Source organism: Vipera ursinii (assembly GCF_947247035.1).
Source record: "Vipera ursinii genome assembly, chromosome: 1".
In the NCBI taxonomy this organism is placed as follows: Eukaryota; Metazoa; Chordata; class Lepidosauria; order Squamata; family Viperidae; genus Vipera; species Vipera ursinii.
Window position 1 is genome coordinate 322,989,329 of NC_139512.1, and position 21,705 is coordinate 323,011,033.

The 21,705-nt window shown below is 36.1% G+C and overlaps 1 protein-coding gene across 21 annotated transcripts in view; it reads right to left on the minus strand.

The window, feature by feature from the left end:
- Positions 1-21,705, minus strand: part of NRXN1 (neurexin 1) — a gene marked incomplete at its 5' end in the record, with an annotated part of 949,216 nt that overhangs the window by 634,862 nt on the left and 292,649 nt on the right. The window lies entirely within an intron of this gene.

Here is a 21,705-nt window from a genome sequence, read left to right on the forward strand (position 1 = left end):
ATATATATATTAATTTAATTTAATTTAATTTAATTTATTAATATTTCTATACCGCCCTTCTCCCGGAGGACTCAGGGCGGTGTACAGGGCAAGAATAAAACACAGAAATTTACAAAAACTAAAAGATAATTAAATGCATGCCCGATTAAAATACAATAGATACATAGTAAAAAAACCCCAATAAAAATAATAAAAAACCCCACCAATCCTCCCTCAGGCCAATCCCCCCTCATTTAGATATATATATATCTTCATGAACTGTAATTATAGATTTGTTTTTATAATGCACCTATAAGTAAAACTTCATTTCTTGACTGTGGAAGTATATAATACCAAATACCAAATACTATATTTGTAATGCTGGCTCCTTTATATTACATAAATATGCAAGGATCACAGCAGGGCTAAATCTATGTTGTGAATATATAACATTTTAAAACTAATTTTATTTCTATATGACTTCTGTTCCCACTTTTTTTGAAATGGTGTTTGTTGAGAATTGCAATACAAAGATACAATACATTTTAATAAATAAACAACCAAACAAATAATATTACAATGCAGTCTCAAACTCTTCATCAGATGTTATTACAATCAATAGAGGAGTTCCAATATATATATATATGATTAATTTGTGAGTCAAAATGCATCAATTCCTAATCTGAGTTACAAAAATAAATTGGACCTCTGAATGCCCCAGTCATTTTTCTATAAACATTTCATTCTCATCTTAATTTCCACATTGATGTCACATAACATAATAATTGGAAAACAATTAGAATGTTGGATTATTTTTCTCCAAATTCATTTTAGTCTTTTTATTAGACTCATTCCATGGAATGCAAAATGTTACTATGAACAACCTGTGTAATCCTTCTTTAACTCTTATACATAACAATCTGTAAACCACACCAAGTCATGCTCTTTGAAATTATTTTAGGCATTTATTTATAATTAAGTCAAAATCTACACCTCCCTGTATATATTCATCAATTTCAGTCCATGAAATCAGAACTTCATTTAGATTAATAAAATCTAATCTAAAGACTGAAATATCTAATTTATTAAAAAAGGAATGGACCAAACAAAAGAGAAGGTATAGTAGCATTATTTGTGCAAGAAGCAAACACATACGTATAGGTTGAGGGCATTTTGTAAGTATTGGGGGGAAAAAAACATTGTGGGGATGTGCTATAGGTTATAGGCATGATGTGGGCCCTGTTGGCCTGATTATTCTGGCTAGGGAGGTCCAGGAGAAGGGCCTTATCTGATGTTGCACCTACCCTGTGGAACATCTTGCCCCTCCTGTTGTGAGATCAGCCACAACCCTCCTGAGCTTAAGGGTTATAACTAATTAACAAGGGCTTTGAATTATGGAACATTACTATCATCAGAAGTCAATCCCAAAACAATATAATTTAAGAGCTTAAAGACCTGGCTCTGCCAGTTAGCTTGGGGCTCGTTGGGGGAGTATGACAGTGGAGGTGTTGATAGATTAGTAACAGATCCCATCTCCTCCCATCCTGCCCCCCTCCCCATTTTTAATTGGATCATAGTATTTGAGTTGTGTTAACTTATGTTTTTAGTATATATCTTTTCTGATTGTAAGTCACCCAGAGTTACTATGTGGTAAAATGGGCAGTAAACAAACAAACAAACAAATAAATAGTTATCTGAGGCCTTCTTGGCAATAAGTTTGCATAGAGGAAGAGTTTATCCCTTGAATGAAGCTGGAATTAATACTTACACTACATATTTTGTGTTCCTAACAGCCTTGGGACCATTTTGCTCAGTTAGTGAAGTAAGTTTGGGGTACTGTTGAGGGGGCAAATTATGTGATATTAACATTAATATTAAAATGAGATTAATATTTACTTTTATTTACTAGCTATGAACAATAAAGCCAGTCAAATACTCCTTTTGTTTTAAATAAAAAAAGTTATGTCATTGACCTAGTACTAACATACAGGTCACCATAATCAACAATAATCACTCATTATGCATACCCAATTAAGAGAGAATTGATGGTCCTGATTAACATTATTTTAATTTAAGTGCATCCTGACAACACTTAGATTGTCTTGGGATTGACTTTGATGATAGTAATGTTCCATAATTCAAAGCCCTTGTTAATAAGTTTATATATTTTAATGTATTTCAATGTACTGTATGTCAGCCAGAGGTGGAGAGCATAATGGCAGTATAGAAATATTTTAAATAAATGAATGTTGCACTGGGGACTGGAGAAGGAATGAAAAAGCATTGGCCAGCATAATCCTGAGGATAGCCAGCTGATACACATGAGGGGTCTCCAGTCTGTTAAAGAGTGCTGGGAAGCTTTGCACAGTCTGTATTTTAGAGAGACTGTGAGCAGCAAAGAAATGCTGACAAGGAAGCTGTACAAGGCCCAACTGAGACCGAAGAGAGCATGTCTACACATTTGCAGTCCATGAAAAAGACATTCCTAGAGCTAGAAGTAAGATAAATGACTTTTACTGAGGCACACAAGGTGTATGTGGTGCTCAGTTCGATGGACAATTCATGGGACATTCTGTTTAGAGTCTATGCAAGAGTGGGACTTAGCCCTGAGTTATTTGACTGACTGGTTGCTGGAGGAGGAACAGAAAAGACTGGAGAGGCAGCAGAGAAGGGGTGGTGACAACGCACAGCCCAGGTCTAAAACTGCAATGTCCCCAGGTGCTAGCAGAGTAGCTGAGAATCTTTGCATGGTGAAACACTGCTTCACATGTGGTTCTACAGAGCATCTCCAGAGACTCTGCTCTGAGAGGAGAAACAGAGGAGAAGCAAAACAAGGTTATAGAGCTATGCAGCCAACAAAGGATGATTCATTATTTTCACTGGCAGCAATGTTGACTGAGAACACTAGAAACACTTGGTTGTTGTACAGTGTTGTGAGTCAGCATATTGTAAATGACCCACAAACATTTTCTAGCTTGAGACCAGCTAAGCAAACATTTGTTAGTTTGGCTAATGGACAATAGTCTGCTGTTAAAGGGTAAGGTAATTTTATGTACCTGATATTGGGGAAACATTGGACAATGTATTATATGTACCAGACATAGATCATAATTTGTTAAGTCTTTCAAGTTTGGATAGTAAGGGGTATGAAATACTGTTTGCTAAAGAACAATACACCATCAGGAAAGGTGATAGGATTTGTGCACAAGGTGTTAAGCAGGATAATTTATATGTACTAGGGAAGCAAAAGAATGGTTGTGCACAAATACTTGCAAACACTCCCAAGCATGATAATTGTGTATATTTACTACACAGGAGGTTAGGTCATGCAAGTTTCAGAGTGCTGCAAAAGATGCCAGACTTAGCTGAGGGACTAAATATTAAGAAATACTTACTTAAATTTCACTGTTTGTAAAAAGTCAAAGTCCAGGGTGTATCCTGTGAGTAAGAAAAGTGCAGGGCAAACAAACAGAGTTTTGCAGTTAGTGCACACTAATTTAATTGGCCCTATGGTGCCCTCTCTAGGAGAAACTAGGTATGCACTAGTCATAGTGGATGATTATACCAGATACGGATTTTGCTATCTGTTAAAAAGCAAGACAGAGGTATTACAACAGTTCAGGCAATGGGTGAACCTTGTAGAGCAAAGATATGGCTGTAAAGTATGCCAGCTGCAAACAGACAGGAGAACAGAATTCATGTCTGACAATTTCCAAAGGTGGCTGAGAAACTTAGACATAAGGCATAGATGTATGAATCTGTACTCACCAGCAGAAAATGGAGTGGCTGAAAGAAGGAATGGCATACTGCAAACCATGAAAGACTCACTGCAAACAGATGCAGGAATGAATAGATTGTACTGAGGGAAAGCCATGAAAACAGCCAACTATTTGATCAACAGGGTATGGATTGATGCCATAAATGAAACTCCATATTACCTGTTATATGGAAGGAAACCTTCATTGGCTCACCTAAGGACATTTGGCAGTTATGACTGGGTGCATAACTACACCAGAAGAAAGGGACAGAAGAAGGCCAAGAAACTTAGGTTTGTTGGATATGAGCCAGGTTCCAAAGGTTAGAGATTCATAGATGTAACAAAAAGGTGGTATTTCACAGTCCACTACTTTTGCAGAACAGAATAATTGGAACAGGGTGCATGCTAACACTGAGGTGTTCATGCCAATGCATAGCACTAGTTCTCAGGAAGGAAAAGCTACACAAAGCCCAATGAAGGGGACTAGGACAGAAGGTCAGAAATAGTAGAAATAGAAGAGGATAGACCTGAGATAAAGAGAGGTCACAGAATCACAGGAACAGATGATACAGAGGAGGTCTGAAGGTAGCAATAAAGGTGTACCTCCTGATCGGTTTTCTTCAAGTGGGGTTAGAGTGTGTAGTATGAACCCTGTAAATACCAAGAGATGTTGTCATTGCCTAAGGCAGAACAGGGACAAATGAAAAAGCTATGGACAGAGAAATGGAGTTGATTGAATGAGCATCAGGTTTTTACCCCCATGAGATTACCAGAGGGACAAAAGGCCATGGGGTGTAAATGGGTCTATAAAAACAAGGTTTTATACAACAATGAACTACAGCACAAGGCACAGTTAGTTGCACAGGGATTTATGCAGAGAAAAAATGTTCATTATGACAAAGTGTTTTCATCAACAGTAAGAGGTGAGACCATAAGGCTAGCATTGGCTTTAGCAGCTGCAGGCAGCTATACCATATATCATTTTGATATCACCACTGCATATGGCAAACCGGCTGGCTTCCAGAAGTCCAGTCTAGGTCTCGGAGGCCTGGAGGAGGCCTCCCAGGCCTAGAACAGCCCGCCGGAAGTGTGTGGATTCCACTTCTGGAAGTCCATTCTAGGCATCGGAGGCCTGGAGGAGGCCTCCCAGGCCTAGAACAGCCCACTGGAAATGCATGATGCCACTTCTGGAAGTCCGTTCTAGGCATCGGAGGCCCAGGCCTGCATCAAATATGAGAACCAGTAGTTCAGATATTTGAATCCCACTGCTGAGCACAAGCCCAAGGTTTTGAAACTAAGCACCCTGGATATGTATATAAATTAAATAAAAACTTATATGGGTTGAAACAGTCAGCAAGAAACTGGAATCCATGGTTAGATGCTGCTCTCAGAAGGTTAAGATTTAGAAGCAGCAAGGCAGATCCATGTTTATACACTGCACAGTATAAGGGTGCAGAGTGTTTGCTGTTAACGTTTGTTGATGATCTTTGTTTCATTACTAAGAACTGCTCCCAGGTTTACTCCTTTGCCAGGCAACTGGAAAAGAAGTTCCAATTAAAAGGCCTAGGAGAAATAAGGAATTATTTAGGTGTGGAGATAAGAAAACCACAAAACAGAGGATATGTATTAAGCCAAACAAGAAAATAAAACAACTGTTAGAAAAGTATGATATGCTAGGATGTAACAGTGTGTTAACTCCTATGACACCTAGCTTTCAGAATGATGTAGAAACAGAAAACGACACAGAATGTGACCAAGAAGTGTACCAATCAGCTATAGGTAGCTTATTGTATTTATCCCAGTGATCAAGGCCAGATATAACCAGTGCAGTTAGCATTCTGAGTTGGCACATTTCAGCACCCAAACAACAACACTGGTTGGGTATTAAAAGAATATTAAGATATTTAAAAGGAACAATGGACGTGAAGTGTTAATGCCACTTTACAATGCCTTGATAAGGCCACACTTCGAATACTGCATCCAGTTTTGGTAACCATGATGTAAAAAAAAGATGTTGAAATTCTAGAAAGAGTGCAGAGAAGAGCAACAAAGATGATTAGGGGACTGGAGGCTAAAACATATAGGGAACGGTTCCTGGAATTGGGTATGTGTAGTTTAATGAAGAGAAGGAGGAGAGGTAACATGATAGCAGTATTCCAATATTTCAGGGGCTACCACAAAGAAGAGGGAGTCAAGCTATTCTCCAAAGTATCTGAAGGCAGGACAAGAAGCAATGGATGGAAACTAACCAAAGAGAGAAGCAATCTAGAACTAAGGAGAATTTTCCTGACAGTTAGAACAATTAATCAGTATATATAGGGCTTCTTACCTGAGCAGAGAGTTGTACTACAAGACCTCCAAGGTCCCTTCCAAATAATAATAATAATAATAATAATAATAATAATAATAATAATAATAATAATAATAATAATAATAATAATAATAATAATAATAATTCTGACCTAGGATTGAGGATAAGGCCATCTGGTGACTTTTCATTACGATGCTATATAGATAGTGACTGGGCAAATGATATGCAGGACAGAAAATCAAACTCACAGTTTGTGATATTGTTTGCTGGCACTGTAATTGAATGGAAATCCAGAAAAAAACCTTCAGTAGCACTGTCAATTGGTGAAGCTGAATTCATAGCATTGTCTGAGGCATGTTCTGAGATAATGTTCAATTGTTAAGGGATGTACATATAGATGTACAAGGAGCTGTAGCGGTAAATAAGTTGAACCTATTAAAATTGAACTGAAGAAGCTTCTTCGGTGAGAAGCAAAATGTCTTCAAGGAAAAACAAAGTCCAGTTGCCTTTTGAAAAAGCAGCTTTGGGACAAATTATTAAAAAGTCTTTGTGTTTATGGTTGTCACTTGCTCCTTAAGCATGAGCATGTGAGTCCAAGATGACATTCAGCTAGTGCACCAATTCAAATGGTGAACATAAGCCTATTCCTCACGAACAGTGGAAAGTCCCTGAAATTGTGAGGTCAAAGCATAACTTGATCTTGCTAGTTCCTCCACACTCAGACGCCAATACCCTTCAGCTGAATACTGTAAACCACCGAGAGCTATACTGGAGTCAGGTGGCATCTAAATTGAACAAATAGATTCTCTGAATATTTATGATACCTAGTATAATAGTATCAAATTATATTGATAATACCTGAACTGACCCTGTCCCAATGGTTTATCTCCCCACTGGCCTATATTAGATATTAAACTGGATGAGCAAAAGAGGTTTGAGCATTTCCATTCCCCTGAATCAGGAGCTATAGACTTGACCTTTGCTTACCCCAACAATGCAACAAGAATCGATCTAAAGTGCCACCTGCTCCCACTTCTCATATGAAGTCTAGAACAGAGGTCCCCAACTTTTTGGGTACCAGGGACCAGCTCTGTGGAGAGAGATTTTTCCATGGACCGGAGGTTGTATGGTTTTGTGTGCTGCCTGCATCTCGCAGATGGGGTTTTGCTTATTTGTGCAGACTGGTTGCTGGCATGCCGCAGTCTGGTACTGGTCTATGGACTGAGGGGTGGGGACCCCTGGTCTAGAAGAATACAAAGATCAATGATAATGAAAACTCTGGAGAGATTAATAAGAGCCAGGATGGATCCACCACCTAATCCTAGTTCTGTGTTATGCGATTTGCACCATATGACCAATTTCATCCCTGTATTATGGCCAGGCATGATACTGTACAGAAAAGGGTACAAAGTTTTTGTTTAGGGCCCTCTATAGCTGCAACCAACCAGTAAGGGGAATTTGGAGACTGGATGAAAATTGCCCACACCATTTGGGCCAGCAATGGCTTCTTGAGGATGGGGCACATCACTGTCTCCTTCAGGTTGGTCAGTACTACTCCATCCCTCAATAATATAAAGTTGATATAAAATTGGACAGGCCAAAGTACATATAATATATGTTGCAAAGATGCTATTATAAATAGCTCGTTCAGTTACTATTATGGATATTTTAATTAGGATGAACAGATAACTATCACAAATTTTGTCAGATACATCTAAAGATATCTAGGAATATCTTTTGTACCAAGTAGTTAGTTATTATAGTATATAATAATAACCAAGAACCAATCAAGAATTAGCACTTCAAAAATAGCCAATCAGAAGCCAGAATGAAGACTAATTCGGAATCATCACCACCAAAATGACCAATTGAGATCTGGCACCAACAAAAAAACAATTAGAGACCAATCAACCTGCACCAATTGGAAACCAGCTCAGTCAAAGACAAATCAGAAATCAGGATAGCTGGGTATAAAGTTAGGAGACCAATCATTCCCTGCTCAGTTACTTGGGGACTGTGTAGCAAATCACCTTGTCTCTGAAGGCAAGTTACCAGTAAAATATCAGGAAATCTACTATCTAAACTATGATCAATGAACCCATGAAGCCCAACACTGACCAAAGGTTGTATGAATCTGCCAGTGTCATTTCTAAATGCAGCTAAGGTATAAGATGGATGAGTAAGATATTTCATGGAAATACAAGAATATATTTTTCATTTGGCTGAAAGAATTAAAATATTTTAAATTGAAATTCTTGCTACAAGCAACATGGAAACCATCAAGTGACATGTTTGACAATTGTTCAGGATGTTATGGTGTCAAATTTTTCAAAGAAAAAAATATCCTCCATACATAAGGATACCTGGAAAGATTTCATTGAGGGAATAGTATACAGCAAGTCCCTGGATTAAGAATACCTCAATTTAAGGATGACCCATAGTTAAAAATGGAGCTATTATAGCAAAATTTGAGTTAAGTACACACTTATTCAAATTAAATACACAATGGTTCAAGTTCATTTCACAGTACTACTTACACAGTAGTATACACTAATACTGTTCTGGCTTGCATAGAAATTCAACTTAAAGACAGACCTTGGGAAGGGACCTTGTTCTTAAACTGGAGGTGACCTGTAGTCTAAATTTTGCTATTTGATCATTTGTACTGAGTACAGTATCACCTTTTTAAAGAAAAGATAAGGATTGTATTATATTTAATACTATTGTACGTAGAGTACAAAATTCAATAATAATGATTATAAAATTTCCGTATATTAATAAAGCTATTATATCTTAGGTAGCTGGCTGCTACTAAGGTAAGTGTATATGTAGAAAATGTTCTATATAACCTCAGTATAATCACTATCTGAAAGGTTTTTTTTAATCAAACGTCTTTGTCTTGCTGAGAATGAAAACCAAGGTGAGGAATTACAATTAAAATAAATTGCAACCCTTGCAATGCCACCATTGTTTGGTCCAGGACATTTAAATGAATTTAAGTTCTTTCCATTGAGTATTCTCTAGGAACTGCAATAAGAAAAAGGAGTTATAATAGTTATTTGGAGTTCTAACAAAAGAAGGAAGGAACTTTAATTTAGCATGAGGGCTGCTAAAGTTGGTAATGAATGTTTTATGCTTCTCTGTTTCAAAGCTATTTATGTTAGACTAATTAAGAAGAAAACATCTAGAAAACATCTGCTCTGTACATTTATATTACCAAATATCCATTCACAGTGAATTTTAAACATCCATACAGCATTTTCTTTTGTGAAGTACAGATGCGGTCAAGATAGTTAGGATCCCTGGAAACTGGTCCAGTCTAAATTTAAACACCTTCATTAACTACCCAAGAACATTCTAAGGTATATTTTAAAGGTTATCACTTTAAAGATCATATTTTAAATGATTGTCACCAGTTAAACCAAATGCAGTGGGCAAGAATGTATTATTTGTCAGCCAAAGTTGAGTTATAGTTAGCTTTAAATCAGATTAAAATCAGAAAAAAAGTCTTAATTTCAGATTGGCCAAGTATGTTTCACAATGTTGTATAAGAACTTTAAGTTTTAGAAAATTGTTTTATTACTTTAGTTGCATGCTTATTCTATTTTATATTTTGTATTTAAAGTAAGATTTAAGGGAAGGAGATTATCTTGAACTACAGTATGTTCTCTCTGCTTTGTGAACAATTTTCTAATGAACAAGATACAAGATGATGTAATACACATTAACTCACACACACACACACACACACACACACACACCTGCTGCATTGTGAAAATAGATTCCATTTTGTGCCTCCTTAAAATGGATATAATGTGACATTATCATTCTGCAGAAGGGGAAATGAAGATGAAAGGGACACATTCCTTATGTGTCTAAATTCTTACATAATGTGTCAAAATCAGTGTTGACAAAAATAGTATTGCACTAATAAATAAAATCTCTTTAGCTTTCTTCAGAGATGGGGTTCTAAAGCCAGCAGTCTGAATATTTGTATTAGGGTTCTCTTGCTGCATAATTTATCAGCTTTCTTTCCTTCCAGATGTGTGGATTTCAACACCAATAATTTTCAGCAAAAATAGAGTTATTTGAAGAATTCTGAGAGAAGTCCATGCAGCAAGAAAACATCCAGATTGGAAAAGTTTACCTTATTTCATCAGTAATCTTCTATTTAAATATTTTAAATTTAAACACACAAAAATATTTTTATATGGTAAACCTTAGAATAAATGGGTAAGAACCAGGGCTTTTTTTCTCATAGAACGCTCAGAACGGAGTTCCGGCACCTTTTTGGGATGGAACCTTGTAGGATAGGCAAGGCGGGTTGTATGACATGTGTGAGTTCCAGCACCTTTTTCTTTTACAAAAAAAGCATTGGTAAGAACCATAGTTTGTTCCAGTTATGAGCTCAAAGTCAGAGGACAATAAACTGACAGAATGAGAACTGCTTTGCCTCTGGCTGAAGAATTAGCCTGCATGCTTAATAATGGATCTGAGACTATTGTTGATAGAAATAGTACTTAGCACTTAGACCTATATACAGCTTCAAGGTGCTTTACCGCCCTCTCCAAGCAGTTTACAGAGTCAGCATTTTGACCCCAACAATCTGGCTCCTCATTTTACTGACCTTGAAAGGACAGCAGACTGAGTCAACCTTGAGCCAGTGAGTCAGAAGCCAGCAGAATTAGCCTGCATTACTGCATTCTAACCACTGTGCCACCACGGCTCAGTGGTGAATCTTGGGCTGATTCAAGAACTTTTTGAGGAATCAACCATTTGATGATCTATCAGCCTTGCTCTACAACAGGGGTTTCCAACAGGGGATGCTCTTACCCCCTGGGGGTATGAGACGATATTCCAGGAGGTGCAAAAAATTGGGTTTAGAAGTTTCAAAATTATAGTGTATATACATAATTCATTATTTCAAACATTTGTAATGGGTGCGAGAATATATCAAAAGTGTTCTAGGGGTGCGGAGTATAGAAAAGTTTGGAAGCTGTTGCTCTACAGTATGAAAGTTTCTGGATTTTTACATTTTTAACCTTAAATTTGTTCTGATAAAAATCTGCCTCAATGTGCATAAATCTAATATTTATGCTCTCTCTATGTGTGTACATATATGTTGGGTGGGGTTGGTGCTACATTTTAGAGGTAGAGGATCCAAACATCTTGGGTTCTGTGATCTTATTTTCAATATTCACAAAATGGTTACTGTAATAGTCATTGCCACTCAACAGTGCTCTATTTAACAACAAAAAAAACAGTTAAAGGGAGACTTTCTTTAATGACCAGTTGTTCAGCAGCTTTTCATACTTACAACAGTGCTGAACAATTGGTAGTTAAAACCAAGCCTCAGAATTCCAGCTGTTGCAGCATTGTTGCAGTCATATAATCATGATTTCCAATGTTCCCTGCCAGATTCCCACAAGCAAAGTCAATGGGGAAGATGGCTGGAAGTAGGAAACTGTGTTCATGTGAGGTCCTGGCTTAATAATGGCAACTGGGACTGCCTGAATTATCACTGCTAAGCAGCATGGTCACCTGACACTGTTGCTTTATAATCATGTTGCTTAGTGATGGCAATTCCAATCCCAACTGTCATCATTAACCAAGGACTGCCAGTAATATCTTTATAATCTTTTTTTTCCTTTTCTCTCCTGAACAGGTAGACATATTTCCAAAAAAAGATCTGGGCTGCTATTATCCTTCATTTTTATTTTTGAATAGTGCTTTTCCAGCATATCATTTATTCTTTCATTTATTTATTTTAATCTAATTATATATGTAAAAATAAACCTTGGGCAAAGACCATCAAGGGAGAGATTTGAGTTAGGATGTTGGTTGCTAAGGCCAGAGTTTAACTGGCTATGACATTATTTTATTGATCTGATGTATTAGTTTTCCCCAACTTTGTTACTTGAACATTATTTTTTTTTACATTTTCTCAAGCCTCCAGTAAACAGAATATCAAATTAGATAGTGTGTGCATACACACACACAAATACACACAAAGATGCATAAAAATAAAATGTAGCTTCATCTCCAGCTGCTGACAGAAGCAGAAACTTCGTTACATGGAATTTTTCTTTGGTTCTGTAAGTGCAGGCCAGCTTTTGTCAGGGACATAATAACAATTTACACCCTAGTTAAATTCAACTGATTCTCTGTCCTACATTTTTGGAACAAGAAGACTGTGAATACTGGGCTATTTCAATTATCCATACAACAATCATGTATAATAGATTGTTACTGCCCTTAGCTCTGTACCTAAATTAATTATGCTGCAAAAAGCCAAATACTGTCAATACCACAATTTTCACTTCCACATCTGGAAAGTGTGATAGTAATACAGAAAGTTTCTTCTTCTGAAATGCAATTACTTCAAAAAAACATCTATTTCTTTTTCTGGGAAACTCATTGCAACTGTAATATGGTTTGTAAAAAGCTGTCCAGTTAAAAACAATAGCTTTTCAAAGTGGAACTGAATTTCTGCTCAGTTCTGAAGCAGTTGCCATGTAATTATACTTAATGGCAAAATTTAAGACACATAGACTACCACAAAGACAACACAGCCTAAACAACACTTCTACCCTGTTAAGACCAATGTTTTAATTTTTTTTCTAAATAATTCAGACATCAAATCATTCTTTCATCATCACTGGTAACTAAGATTACCTTCTACCCCAAGAATATTCTATGTAATATAGAATATTACATTCAAAAAAGAGTTTTGTTCTTATATAAGTTGGTCTCCCATTATTTCATATAGCCCAGCTGCCTGGTATGAGTTTTCATTTAGAGCTATGTAGATTAGATGCCTAAATTATGTCTCTATTCCACCATCTACACTACTTGGATTTGTATTCTATATCCTGCACACTTTTGCTTTCTGGAGAACTCATTCCAATTGAGTACAGTCCCCACAATCAATCCAATAACATAGAGCAGACCTCGACAACCTTTCCAGGCTCATGGCCTGGAGGGGAGAGCAGCTTCCAAATTACTGCATGCGCAGGTGTGCATGCAAACGGGACCATGCCCACTGCATTCACACATGTGGCATTCACGGGTGCCGTGCACATGTGTGGACAGTCATGCACCCCCGGGGCAGCTAGTGCCTGTTCACACATGCACAAATGGGCCATGCACACCCCCACACACACACTAGCGCCCATTTGCACATGCAGAAATGGGGCATGCATACACACACCATGCTAGTGTCCCCATTCATGCCCGCACACATGAGCAAATGGGGCTGCATGCGCTAGCACAAGTGGGAAGGAAATGCACACCCATGCATGCATGCCCTGGCCAGCCATTTCCACAGCCCTCTAGCCAAGAGCCCACGGCCCGTTACTGACATAAGTATGTCTGACATAGTGTGAGATAAAGTGGCATTGTCCACTACAGAAATTATTACTGTTCTATTAAGGCAGCTGCACAATAATTTTTATTATATTATTTTACTGATTTTCATTTCTTAACAACTAGTTAATACATTTGTTAATATAGTAAACTACATGCATTTGTTGATGTAGACTTTTATTGCAATAGTTCCAGATGCATTTTCCTTTCTTTGTTTTATTCTTCTACTTGAAATGTTAACTATAATGTTTCTCATTCCCAGTACAATATCACCCACTCACAATGATCCACTATGAAAAATGTGAAAATCATTGTTTAGAAAATAATTAACATATTACTGATAGGTACAAATTCAAGCCAAAAAGACATTAGGCTATGAAATGAAAAGAAATGAAAAAATGAAGTCTTGTAATGGGACATTTTGAAAGATAGGAAGAAAATCTGCAACCAAGATAACAGACTAATAACCTGAATAAGCATTGCAGACAAGACCCTTCCTAGGATGGGGCGGGGAGTGCATTCAGACTTGAAAGATACTGGAAGTGGCAGTACCTCAAGACAGCAAAATAGAAGAGAAAGATCTGGAGAAAATCACAAATTCAAAGACCTGAAAATTGAAGTAGAATGACTGTGGCAAAAAAAAGCAAACATAGTGCCAATAGATATCTTGGGTTCAGTTCCAAAACATTTGGAGCACCACTTGAACAGCATCACATCAGTCAATCGTAAAAGGCAATTGGAACAGCTTTTATCCTGCGATGATACTTTTCATACTGTAAAACAATATTTGCCACTTCCTGGTCCTTGCCAAATCCAATGTAAGTGTCTTAGACTGTGCAACAAACCATAACATTATACAATGTAATGCTATATACTATTACACTATAAACAGTTACAATGGTTTAGATTGATTATAGAAAGGCATTTGATTTATTACATTGTTGGATTCATCAAATATTTGGAAACAACTGATATCAGAAAAAAACAACACTACAATATTTATAGAAAAAATAATGAAAGTAGAAGACAGAATTGGTAATTGGAAATGAAAAATATAGGCTTGCCAGTATTAGGAGAAGCATCTTCCAGGGTCATTCATTATCATCCTTATTATTTCTCAATGCTATGATACCGTTTTTCAGTGTTTTTGAAGAAAACAAATCCTAGCTATCAAACAGCAAAAAATGCTGTAAAATCTTACATTAGATGGATGATCTGGAGCTTTATGGAAATCAAAAATCAAAATCCAGTCTTTGATATATATATATATATATATATATATATATATATATATATATATATATATATATATATATATATATATATATATATATATATATATATATATATATCAAAGACTGGATTTTTGATTTTTGATTTCCATAAAGCTCCAGATCATCCATCTAATGTAAGATGGATATATATATATATCCATCTGTTCTAATTATATATATAATTAGAATTTTTAGCATATATAGCAATGGAATTTGACCTAGAGAAATGTGCTACAGTACCAATAAACCAGGGTAAAATTATGAACAGTAATGGAATTGAAATGCCAAATGACCAAACCATCAGAAGCCATTAGGATGAAACTAAAAAGTACCTGGGCAATTTATAGTTGGATAACATCAAGCATGGACAAGACAAAATATGGTAAAAAAAACATCCAAAGATTGAGAATATTGCTAGAGACCAAATTATACAATGGAAATGCCATCAAAGGCAATAATATCTGGACCATACCTATTATACAATACATTGCTGAATTATTAACTGTACACAAGCTGAACTTGACGGTTTGGACCAAAAAAAAAAAGAAAATTGATGACTATTCAGTATGGATTACATCCCCGTAGTGCAGGGGTGTCAAACTTGCAACATCACGTGACATGTTGTGACGTATCATGACTTTTTTCCCATTACCAGCAATGGGGTGGGCACGGTTTTGGCATGACACATCCAGCCCGTGGGCCAGTAGTTTGACACCCCTGATGTAGTGATATAGATAGATTATACCTGCTGTGCAGAAATGCAGGCAAAAGTTTACTTCACATCAAACTGTCAATGAAGAAAGACTTGCATTGGCTGATTATGTAAAAGGCAATCACGAACAAGCACAAGTTAAAAATTGGAACTTATTGAATGAACAGGAAACAAAACATGAATATCAAAATAATGCATTAAAATGAACAGAATACTGGCAAGAAAAAGCACTATAGAATCAATTTTGATAAAAGATTTAGGAAAAAATGGATAAAGATAAAAATCTGATAATGGCTTACAACATTAAAAAAAGATACTTGAGGCAACATCAAACAAAGTCTTCCTTTTGGCCATCTAAGAGCAAGCTGTTTGAACAAATGCAATCAAGGCCAGAATTGGGGGGGGGGGGAATCATCAAATTGATTCAAAGTGCAGGGTTATCTTGAGCAAAGAAGCATAAGATCATATATTCAGTTCATGCCAGGACTGACAGAAAAAAGTTCCTCATTCTACAAGACCATGATTGGAACTGGAATATGAGATACCAAGAAAAATTTAAAATTACTAAAGCAGAAATGAAGTATACTGAATTAGATGTTTTAGAAAAACCTATGGTTTTCATATGGAAAACCATATGAAGGCAGTTACATTTACAAAGGATATTGCAAAGTAATGTATGTGCTCAATTATAAATTAGTAAGTGACAGAATCATTTCTAGTGCAATTAATGGGTATCCATTCAATATAATAACTTCAAAGTTATTATAGGTATATATACCCATCACAGATAAAATCTGGAAGACATTGAGAAATTCTAAGACAAACTGGAAGTGATGCTAAATGTGATATCAAGAAAATATGTTATACTACTAATGAATGAATGGAATGTTAAAGCTGGAGAAAGATAAAACTTGGAATTACATGAAGAATTGGATTTGGTAAACAACACAAGAGATAAACGAACAGATTTGGGGGAAAAGGCTTTGTTTATTGCCAACACATGCTTCATACAACTTAAAATACAAACTCCACAGCTGGACATCACCAGATGGATAACACTGGAATCAAATCAACTCCATAATATGGGAGAGTGTAATCCAATAAGTGAGGAACCTTCCAGGGGCAGATTATGAATCAGATAATATTGGTGTCAGATATAAAGGTTAAACTTAGAAAAGTAGAAGAATGAGTGTGCTAGAAAGTTTTGTCCAACAATACTGTACATATAAAATATAAATACAACATTAATGTAAGGAATACAATGTAAAGAACACATTATTCAATCTGCTTATTTTATGCTAAAGAGAATCTGAGCAATAATAGGGAGAGAGAAGTAACATTGTAGAAATCAGTGTGAAAAGAGATATTTCTAGAATTTCAGAACAAATTATAATGATAGCCAAAGAAAGCCGAGGGATGAAAACCTTAAAAAATAAGAAAGATCTGTAATGACTCAATGTAGACTTCCAGAATCAGACAAGAAAGTACAAAGAGAGAGAGAGAAAGAAAATTGAAAGCTATTTTTAAGAAAATGTAACTAAATAAAATCAGAACAATCATTAAAAAGGTACAGCTAAGGTACAAATACATGTTTATGAAATATATAATAAAGGCAAATGAAATTAAAGGAAAATGGAAATGTTACATTAAAACTCTTTACAAACCAAATAATAAAATGAAGAGAATATATTTTCATATAGACTATACAACTACCCTTTGAAAGTGAGGCATAATTGGTTGATGACCAGAAACCAGGCGATATGGAGTCACGAGGTGACTTTTGGTCAGTTATTCTCTTTCAAATTCTCCTCATAAGGTTGTTATGGGAAAAACAGGAATATTATGTGGACTGCATAGCATTGTATAAATGTTATAATCTAATCTAATCTAATCTAAAAATAGGACCACATCAAGAAGATAGGTAATATACACTGATATTTTGCACCTGAGGCAATTAAAGTGCTAACAGCTTTGGGTCAACAAATATAGAAACAGAACATGTGGCCCAGAGTTTGGAAAAGACTGGTATTATGAGCTTAAATCACAGAAAGAGGATGCAAGTGCAGGTTCTATGCGTATAAAATAGTCTATATTAATAATAAACCTTTATTGTCAAAGTACAACATGTGTACATTGAGATTAGCTGAGCCTCCCCCCACCCCCATGCTCTCTCCTCCCAACACACAGTGACAACAAACCCTCCATCCTACCACACCATGTGAACCAACTACACCATACACCGGCCTCCCAAGTCAATTCTGCATAAATTCACAGAGATTATGTCCCATTTAAAAGCCTAACAGCCCACGGATAAAAGCTATTTTTCAGCCTGTTGGTACGGCTGGCTATATTCCTATATCTCCTACCGGATGGTAGGAGAGTAAAGAGATACTGTCCAGGGTGTGAGTCATGGTCTATTGCTATGGAGGTGAACAATAAAATCTATCCAAAATTGACAGAACTGCCTTCCCCATTGAGTCCTTTGTGTAGATTATGCCGTACAGCAGAATATATTAAGATACCTTTTCTGAGGAACCTTTATAATAAACTGAAAGTTTCTGTAAAAACTGGATGATTGAAAGAAAAGGTAGCTGAAATAAAACTTGGAGATCAAAACAGTAACCACTTTGTTAGCCAAAAGTCAAGAGCACTTCTGATATTCATTTATTTTAAAATGTGTTTCGTGATTAAAATGAAAAGATGTAAAACATAGTTGTTATGGGTCTCTTTTCTGGTCTGCTTGGACTATTCAGCTATGGTATATTTCTAGTCCACTTAGAAAGCTTGGCCATAGAGATACATTTGCAAAGCTTAGAGATTCTGAGGTCTTGGGAGAAAAGCATTTGAGCTTGTATCAACTCTTTTGTAAGTGCCATGAAACTTTGTCCTTTCCAAAAAATTATTCAATACATTTAATGAAATCCCTGAGAGAGAATACATTGATTCAGGCTAAAATGTAATCTATATGTATCTAAAAGCTATGTCTGTATCTTGGGCAGTGTTGGAGATTTTGGAGATGGCTCCATAGGGTAGCTGGAAGACTGGAGCACACCAAATATAGGCAGACTGAATAAGATGGAGTTGGCAATAAATCAGATGGTTTCTAGACAAACAGTAACTCTATTATCCATCATACCCTTCTAAAGAAGCAGATTGGTTTTTTTTGGATAAATGTAATAAATCTAAATCTTATTCTAGAATTAATGGTGAAAGTCTTTCTGGAAAACTGAGGTTTTTACCAGAGGCAATAAAAATGAGGGCTGTTCTTCCATTTAAGGATAAGCTATGCTATGGAGATAAGTCACAATTATCTTTATCTTTTTTGGGGTGGGCTCTCCTTGCACTTTCTAATACGTGTTTGGGCAGACCAGGCAGATTTCATCAGGAAAAGCTAGTCTTTTAGATATTCAGGTCCCAAGCAATTAAGAGTTGGAATGGTGATGATCAGCACCTTGAACTGAACCCAGAAACATACTGATAACAAATGCAGTTTCCACAGCAATGGTTAATATGGCAACATTAAACCTGAGCAGTTAAACATGTGGGCTGATGCATTCTGAAGGATCTATACTTTCTTGGTAGTCCACAAGCACATTCCCATGTAGAATTGTAGCAATGCAAATGGGATATAACAAGGACATGAATAATCGTTATCAGTTTAACCTGTTCCACAAAAGACTACAGCTGATTATAAGTCAAAGCTAAGCAAATGCTGTGTCTAACTATGGCTTCCATCTGCTCATTTATTAGAAAGATCTCCCATCCACAAACCTGTTATCTTTAGGTTAGAACCTCTTCAAAAAAAATTCCAGTCTATGCATGGAAAGAGTAGACTTTTGAATTAAGAGTCTACACCTGTTCCTTCTCATCCAGACACTGACAATCTCCAGGAACCTGGTTGGGATGTTTGGCTCACGCTGGAGATATCCAACTGGATTGAGAGGAAAGCTGAGAAACGTGGCCAGATGGAAGTCTAAAAGAAGCTGAGGTTTCATCTGATATGGGCTATGCAATATAAAGGATGACTTAATCTGAAAATATATGAACCTTCCCGTTAATGTAGGTCTCCTAATAGCTTTCAAAATATAATATTATTAAATCTAGCATAATATAAACACTATATTCCACCATCCAGTGATTTTAACACTTGGGAGCATTGCCCTACAGTACTTCTACTGTTCAGCACCCTATGTATTTACTTTACTTATATATTTTTTTTCTTTTCTTCCTTAGGCTTATGTGCAACTCCAGTGCAGCAGGTCATCCCTTGCCTACGTTTCCACGAGGCTCTATTTTGTTATCTTTATTGTTTAACATCTCCATAAAACCATTATGGGAATTAATTTGGACCTCTAGAGGATGCCAGTAGCATGATAGTTACATCTACTGCTCCCTGCCTTCTGAATCCACAAACAGTATCTTTGAATATTGCCTAATCTTAATAAAGGGATGGATGAGGAATAACAGGTATAATTAAATCCAGACAAGATGGAAATTTTATGGGTAAGTGTAAGCAGGACTCTGAGACTGAGGTAAAACATTTTCTAAATGAGTTATATTTTCCCAGGAAGAGCAGGTTTGCCAGTGTTCTTTGTGCACTTTGATTCCACTGCATTTGCAAAGAATATATTTGCAAAATTATTGTTAGTGACTCAACTATGACACTTCCTGTGCAGAATTGGCAGAAATTGCCCACATCACTCTTAGAATCCATATGACAACTGCTATGCACTCACATTGGCCTACTTGTGATAGGTAATCAGGTTTGAGGAAAAGATGACAGCCAGAACAAGATAGAGGAATCATACAAAACTGTTACTAAAAGATCTGCACTGACTACCAAATTATCACCAGGCTTGATTTAAGGTGCTCCTGTTTATTTATTTGGTTTGATTTTAGTACTACCTGCCTCAAGAACATAATATAGCAATAAAAATCAAACATACACACAAAAACACAAAGAAATAATACAATGGCAACATAGACAATGTCAATAGAAACAAAAAACAATATAAATCACCTCTAATGAGGAGAGGGGGTGTCACATGCATCCTACAAGGCCAGGTCTTTAAAGCTTTCCTGAATGCTATCAGGATGGGAGCTTTCTGGATCTCAGGAAGGACCTTATTCCACATGGCAGGTGCTGCCCACAGAGAAGGCACACTTTCTGGGTCCCAAAATATGACACTGTTTGTCATTAAAGCCTGAACCTGATTATTTAAAAGAGTTCTTTTCTCACCATGAACCTTCTTGGTTACATAGACAAGTAGCAGAGACCCTTCTACAGATGCTGCCATTGCTAAAAGCTCAATTACTGACACTGTAAGGGAGGACATTGTTCTGTGTGGCTCCACATTATGGAATGCATTCCCCAAAGAAGTACATTTGGCTCTTACTCTTCCTGTATTTAAGAAAAGTCATATTCTTTTACTGAATGTCAATTATTTGAATGACGTTTTTTAATTTCACTGGTAATTTTACAAGTTTTATTGTTAGTTTTATAAACCATCTTAGCACACTTAGAAAGGTGGGGTATAAATTCAGTAATAAATAATAAACTCATGTGTGGTTACTGCAAAGAAGATAAAATGGATTATGTATGGATTAAGAGCCTGTAAATATATGGATTTAGGGAGAGAATCACGATATATTTGTAAACTTTACATTTTTATAATTATGTTTTGTTCTATGAAATTGAAACTAATATGGAAGAACGAAGAAGCATACTTAAGTTGAAAACAGCAGCAGCAAAACAGCACCGAGTAAAAGATAATAATTTCTTTAGTAATCTATCATGTTATTTTTAGTTATGAATAAATCTTTGGGAGGATTTGCAAAAATGCATGATACCTATTATTAGCCATTATTTATTTTCCCCCTCCCATTTCTAATGTTTAGAAATATACATTTTGTTTCAATCTATCCTTTAAACATTATGGTCACTGTTGATCTCCATGAATTAATTAAACATTATTTCTAATCAACACTTCTGTATATGCAAATAATGTAAAGGAGTACTCTTACTATACTGGTATGTAATTTATAGCTCATCTCCAAGTACTAATATAAAATGCACTCAGATCCACCGATCTGATGATACATGAAAACTTCCATATTCATTCTATTAGAAGGAGAAATTTCCTTTATGAAATATGTATAACTATGTATTGGTACTACAAAATCTATTCAGTGGTAAAACTCAGCCTCTACACTAAAACATGATGGGAAAGACTACGATATAAGATTTCATATATCAGCCATTTCCTTCAATCTTGGAACATTTCTTGGTAAAACACCTATATTGTTA